The sequence below is a fragment of the Neomonachus schauinslandi genome, chromosome 6 (genome assembly GCF_002201575.2).
Source record: "Neomonachus schauinslandi chromosome 6, ASM220157v2, whole genome shotgun sequence".
Classification (NCBI taxonomy): domain Eukaryota; kingdom Metazoa; phylum Chordata; class Mammalia; order Carnivora; family Phocidae; genus Neomonachus; species Neomonachus schauinslandi.
In genome coordinates, this window is record NC_058408.1 from 89964473 (window position 1) to 89972077 (window position 7605).

The window sequence follows — 7605 nt, forward strand, 5'->3', positions numbered from 1 at the left end:
TCAAGTCATGGCCTCTCTCCCTCCTGTGCCCATTCTTTAATAGGTGCTCGTGGTGCTCATACTCAGTGCACGCAACGGGTTTAACAAATAATTATTTAGGGGGACTGTCCTCTGTCTTGTAAGAGCTCTAGGGAGAGGGCAAACAATTTTCTCTTAGGTAGGACAGCAAGCTCTATTTTTTGTTTGTTTTTCTGTGGTTAGATACAATACATATTAGTGTGTAAATTTAGAACAGTGGGAAGGTTGGTAAATACTGCCTTACACAAAGCAAGCAAGACAGTCCATAAGGGCTACACAATCTTCCAGATCCAGAGTCCCTCTTTGTCCCCTTTAAAGGTCCAGGAGAGAACAGGGGTGAGGATCCAGGGGAGCACCGTGGGACTTCTTAGAAGTAAAAGAGAGGCTCAAAGGCTGTGCTGCCTTAAGTCATGGAGTCTCCTGGCTCTTCCATGCCTCCTTCCTTTTGTCTGATGTCTTTTTAAATCTAAAGAGCATCACAGGATAAAGGCTAAAATATGTCCTTGGCTCTACAGCTCTCTAACCTGGCTGATTGTCAAAATTAACTGGTCAGATTTAAAAAAAATACCAATTCTCCAGGACCACCTCTTGGCTATTTGGACTTAGTGGGCCTAGTAAATGGTATTGTTAAAGCATCTTTCAGGGAGCCTGGGCCCTCAGTCAGGTTTGTGAACAGCTACTTTAGAGTCTAATGATTGATTTTCAGAAAGGTGTGTGTGCACACGGAAGTGTGGTGCGTTTGGTTATATTTTAAACACACTTTAACCACAATTACATGAACTCCTCAGTGAATCCTCTCTTTAAAAAGAATTCTTTCTAAAAGGTGTGCAGTGAAGGAGATTGAGAGGTATAGGCTTCCAGTTATGGAATGAGTAAGTCAGAGATATAAAAGGCACAGCATAGGGAACAGAGTCTATGGTATTGTAACAGCGCTGTATGGTGACAGATGTGATGAGCATAGGGTAACACACAGACCTGTCAAATCACTATGTTGTACACCTGAAACTAATGTAACATTGTGTCTCAACTACACTTCGAGTGAAAATAAATAAAAAGTGTGCAGTCATCTTTAAATCTACCTGTTTTATCTATTCAAATTTAGACTTAATTCATTTGAAGTAGATATTTCCAAGATAAGAAACTCAAGTCTATGCAGCTATGATACTTCTGAGAGACAATTGATGAAACAATGTAGGTCAATACAACAAGAAATAAAAGTCTCAGTGACATTTTTAACCCCATACACCCCTTCTGTAGTCATGTAGGTTTATGAAATCAATTATAAGGCAGTATCAATTTTAGATCATGAGACAAAGATGGAGTTAAAAGTACTAATTGCTAAAGAAATTATATTAAATGCAGACAAAGATTTGCCAGTAAATGTTCATTGCAACATTATTCACGGTATGGAACAATTAGAAGCAATGTCTAACAATAGAGTAGTGGTTAAATAAAAGAACTACATCCCTGTGATGGAATATGTTGCAGGCGTTAAGTCAATTATTTCCAAAAATGAGAATAATTACTTCTATAAGTATTGCAACAGTTAAAATGTTAGTAGAGGAAAATCCCACTGTAAAGTTAAACCAGCCTCATTAAAAAAAAAAAAGTCACCATAGCCACCACACAGGGTCATTCACCAGTCTTGCCTGTGATCCAGAATTTGTTTTCTGCTTCCCTCACTTCCACCAGGTGAACCCACACAGCTCATTTCTTTTGATAAACACATTAGCCTGTCCTTGAGTTAGCAGGGGCTAAGAAAAAAACCTGATTTTTTCAGGAGATTTAAAAAATAAAGTTCATATTCTACATTAAAATATACTGTTTTATCACAACTATCAATTAAAACTCAAGAGTACCTGATTACATTCAGATATGAATACTGAATGCATCTTACTTCTGCAGAGAAACCACTTGAACAATAGTACATCAAAAAGAAGAGATTGGCTCATCTCCCCCTTCATCACAGATAGGGTCACTACCTTCTTTCTTTGTAAACTACATATTCAGTCTCTTAATAACTCATTGGAACAATTCACAGCAGCAGGAAATGTATCCATGTAGGTAACTCAATTTTTTTTGTTGCAGCCTAAGCTCATTTTCTCTTGTGCTGAGCTCAGCAGCATAAATGGACATCATCTAGTTACGATTCCTCTCATGATTAAAACTAATTAAGACACTCCTCCATCTCTGCCATTATAAACACATGCAAATGGGCCTGCTCCCTTAATACTCTGCTCCTAAATTGAAAGCAAGTATAAAGAAGCAATTCAGGGCTTTATTCAGAACGACTAGGGATTTCCTATTGTAGACATAAGCAGCTTGATTATACGCAAAATACGTTAATACAACGTGGAGAGAAAATGATGCTGTGCTTTTCCTTTAGAAATTTACCTTAAATCAAATACATATTCATTTAATCCAAGTACGAATTTCGCAAAGGCTGTGTCTGCAGATGTTGGCACCACCGCTCTGATGCAGGCATCTGGTACGTATAGTATGTGTTCTTTTCTGACTTCTAGAATTATATTTACCCATTTCTGCCAGTTGCCCCTCTTTGCAGTCACCTCATAGTTGGCCCAGCTAAAGGGACACATGGAGGGGGAACAGAAGGGAAGGGCAAGGCTGCTTCAAGTGGCAACTGTCAGTATGGCCACATTTGCTTGGCAGTAGCTACTGAGAGGGGAAAAAAAGGAACACAGGCAGACGCCCAGGAAAGACCCAATACAGACATACAAATAAAAGCACTCTTTTCTAAATTCTAAACCATATTAAATAGAGGCATCGTTCTACTTTGATAATTGCCTTCTGCAACGACGAGTCTGAGTCCTGCCTCTGGGGTGTCTGCAAATGCCGTTTAATTTCGACCCTTCCGAGAATTGGAGCTTTAAGATAGCATCAGAGGAATCACTGAACTGTGCAAAGTGCTTACAACACAAAGAGAATGGAGCTGCTGGGAGAATAAAGAGAAATAAGAATAAACCATACCATTCCAGTGTTATAACTCTGAGCAAATTTCAGGCTTATTTGGGCAGGTCTGTTTATATATATTTTTAAGATTTTATTTATTTGACAGAGACACAGCAAGAGAGGGAACACAAGCAGGGGGAGTGGGAGAGGGAGAAGCAAGCTTCCCGCCGAGCAGGGAGCCCAATGTGGGGCTCGATCCCAGGACCGTGGGATCATGACCTGAGCCGAAGTCCCAACTGAGCCACCCAGGCACCCCAGGGCAAGGTCTATTTAAAGTATGTATACACATATATACCCCTTGCAGGATGTGAAGCATAAAAAATTAGACCTAGAGATTTTTTTAAAGGCTTTTTAAATCTTTTAATTCTGATAAAGAACTCGAAAATGGGTCATGTGGTTATACATCTGCAGTCCCCAAATCTCCATAGGGTATTTAAAGTAACTTTTCTACAGAAAAGGCCAAACAAGACACAGATGTTCTGCTATATTCTGAATCTTGTATACTATTTAATTTCTAATTATATTACTCTTTTCTTTACTTCCATCAGTTGTCCACTAATGATGTATAATACATATTGTTTAGCTGTGTTTTGTTTCATTTCCTTAGCTCAGATCTCACTGGAATTTCAAAAGAGAGCGGAAATTAACGCTAACCTATAAAAGGTTAAAAAAGCAGGTGACAGCAATTAGGTTAATTTCTATTCGTATTCATAGCTCTTACACCATGTTTGCAGTCTTGGGGATGTTGGGTACCAATTATCTTGTACTTTGTCACCTAATAAAGATTTTACCAACACTCAACACAATTTACATGGCTTCATATATTTAGTTTGACCACATTAGTAACTTTCATAAATTGTTTAATTTTAAAGCGTATGTCAGTGAAAAATATTTCCCCTGATAAAAATGATCTACATAAAATAGCATCCCAAAGCCACTAGAATTCTCCCCTCCCCTTCTACTTCACAAGATATGTACTTGTGTAGTTAAAATTTTCATTCTTAGCAATCCTGCTTCCCCTGGCTTCATGAGATATACACCAGCTAAAGGAGTCCAAAAGGTAAAATGAGGTGGCCAGTTCAAAGCAGGTGGTGGTTCTTTCCTTGGGAAGTTCTCTAGTGGGTCTGCAAGCTGCTGGGCTGGGGCCTCCCGGGCTCCAGGAGATGCAAAGGAAAGTCATGACCTTGCATGTTCTTAATGTTGGATGATGGATTTCAGAAGTCTTTTGTGATCCAGTAAAATTTTTCTTACCTAATTTAACAAGGGAAAGTGAGAAGTGCTTTATCTTAAAAATGAGAACAGGGCCAAGGACTGTCCCCTTCTAGTGATAAAGATATGGACAAGTCAGCATTTTATGAGTGTAGAAATAATCATTTAAACTCAAGGTTTTTATTTATTAACTTGGACTCCCTGCGCCAAAGTCAGGAGATTATTGAACCCCCCAAAAGTATGTGTCTATTAGGTATAGATGTGGGGTGGAAGGCAGAGTCTATCACTTTCATCAGATTCTCAGAGATCTGAAATGCTGGCCTTATATAGCCTTAAATTCCCACTATTAATGTCACTTCCAAGGAGACACTTGGATTTTTATTAAAGCTCAAGTTCTGGAGACTTTATGCCACTTTGAGGGAAGGGAACATTCAGCAAGGGGTGTCTGTGTGTGCGTGCCTGAGGGTTGTTAAGGAAAAAGCACATTCCAGGGTATGAGATGTTTCCCAAGTCGGCAGTAGGGGTCCCTGGACACCCAGGATCAGGCATGAAATTGTGGGTGACAGGGGAAGTGAGGGCTACAAATATGAGTGTGAAAGCCAAACTTCTTGTCTACTTTACATCCAACCTCTAAGCAGCTTGAAAAAAAGAAAAAAATTTGTTTTCTCAAAGGAATAATGCTACTGTCAGACATAATACATGCACACACACATGAACGAACAATTTCTGCACAGGGGGAATTTTTTGAGAGGAGCTCAAAAAATATATTGTGATAGCAGCTCAAAAAAAAGGAGTTTTTGTTTTTTCTTTTTACTACTGTTGTTTCAAGTTTTTATTTTTTTAAAGGCATTTAAACATAATTGTATATTATACTTTTAATATATACATATATAATATATATTTTAAATATAATTGTATAATATAAATTATACAATTACATACATCCACATTCTATAGAACAAATGATTTCTGCATAGGGAAGGATATATTTTTTTGGCCGCACTTAACCTGAAAGCTGTTCTCTTCCAGGTTCTATTCCCTGCCAATGAGAAAAGTCAGACCTGGACCATTTCTCTTTGACAGGGAGAATGAGGAAAGTCAGCCCATCTAAATTCCAGCCTTTAGAAACAGCTATAGGATAGCAAATAAGGGCAGAGTCAAAACTACATAACGGATGCAATGAAGATAGCTCTTGGAAGTTTGACTTTTGAGCAATTGCGGATGAAATGATCAGAATTTTAATGAACCCACCAGTTTTGATTCAACCTCACCAGGATGAAGTAAACAGGTAGAGGAAGACATCATCCACATGATCATTATCTTTTTTTTTTCTTGTGGTACTTTGTAAGTTTTTGTAAGTAATTCTATTTCTTGTGGTACTTTGTAAGTAATTTCTAAGTTTTTGTTCATTCAATCCTAACAAAAATCTTATGCAGTAGGTTCTATTATTATCCCTAATTTACAAGTGAGGCAAACAAAGCACAGGGAGGTTGTGACATTTGCCCCCAGACATTTGCCTCTAGGTGGCAGAGAAAGAGTGTCAATTCAGGCTCAGTCACAGAGGCGAAGAAGACTAGAATTTTAAGGAGCAATAATCCTAAATGCCAACTGCAGCAGAAAAGCCCAGTCAGAAAATGTTCTTTGGATTCTGAAGTTTTATGATCACTGGTGCATTACTGAGAATATTTTAAATCCAGGTTAGGGGGGCAGGGAAACCTGGGGACAGAGACCAGGCAAAAGTCACATGGGACAGGTTGGGAAGTAAGGCTGCTTCTAGAGCGAGGTTGCAAACAAGTGAGGTTAAGAAGGGGGGGAGACACTGGGCAGGGGATCCTGGGGCGACCCAGGCTAGATTGGAAGAGAACTGGGCATATTTGCAGGAGGATGGGAAAGAATTTAAGGAGAAAAATTTTAAATGCAAGCGTGAGAGGAAACCCTTGAAAACCAGGGATCTCACTTCCTCATAACGTCTCCCTTGATTCAAGAAATGACAGTAACTGTTAGCTCACAATGGAGAACAGGAAGTAGAAGACCAATTTACTATCCCACCAATGCATATTCCTGAAGGAATGAATTTACTTCTGCTAGGACACAAACATAAACACATAAAAATACAAGAAAGCACAATGCCAAGATGGTGACAGTTATTTCTGGTTTGGTGAGACTTGGGGAAATTTTTATGTTCTTTTCTTCTTTTTTGTTTTTAAAGATTTATTTATTTTAGAGAGGGGGAGGGGCAGAGGAAGAGGGAGGGAGAGAACTCCAGGAGACTCCCCGCTAAGTGAGAGCCCTGAGGTGGGCCTCAAACCCACGACCCTGAGATCATGACCTGAGCCGAAATCAAGAGTCAGACCGAATGAGCCACCCAGGTGGCCCAATTTTTATGTTCTTTTTGCTTACCTACATTTTCTAAAATTAATATGCATTTTAAGGAAAATAGTAACGCCAGAGTATTAAAAAAGAAATTTTAAAATGCATTTTATTTAAGACAATTGTAAAAGAATAGCTTATATATCTATTGATACAAGCTGATGCTTTTGACCCCACAGCTCATGCCCAGTTGCAGCCCTGGGAATAGACTGAGAGCACCTCCAAAGCACAAATCATGTATTCAGTGAGGAAAGTACTCAGTGCTGAGACAAAGAGAATGAATCCTTCCTTGACCTAGTTTGTCACAATATCAGGTAGATGGCGAGGGCTCCTGAGGGAAGCCCCTGATTCTGGGGCCCCCTGGTCCTTCCCTCTTGGTTTCCAGGAACACACTTCACAAGACTAAAGAAAGGGACTACTGCTCAGTGGTTGGACATCAAGAACAAGCCTCTAAAACCAGTTGAAGAGAAACAATCTGTCTTGCCAAAGATGAAAATATCCAGCGGGGGCTCTCAGGGAAGATGGTCAGGCAGTTGTGGGGACACTGACAGATGGCTTCATTGTGTGAGTTGGACATCCTTTGATGATGAAACAGTAAGACAACAATGAACTCTAAAGTCCTTAAGTCTAGCCGACCAAATAAAATATAAAATTCTCACTCCCACCCCCTCCCCCATGCTTTCTACATTCTCTCCTACTGCTCATGGTATTCTGATTCTTCCATCCAGTCTTTTCTTGGCTGCCCCCACCTTGCTCCATCCTGTTTTCTGAATGTTCTGTTCCTGTCAAACGCTACAATCTGAGTTGTCCCCTTCACACACAACACTTTCTATTTTCCTCCAAACGCCACATTTTCCCGCCATTTCCTTTCCTTTTTCAAATCCAGGTTCATACTTCCAATCATAGCATTTTCTCTTATTGGCTCCCACTGAATATTTTCTCTATTAAGATCCATGCTTCTCCTCTGACCCCATGATCTCTTAAGCTTTTCCCTCATTTGTGTTCCTTGTCTGTTTTCCCTTTACATGGTGATGTATA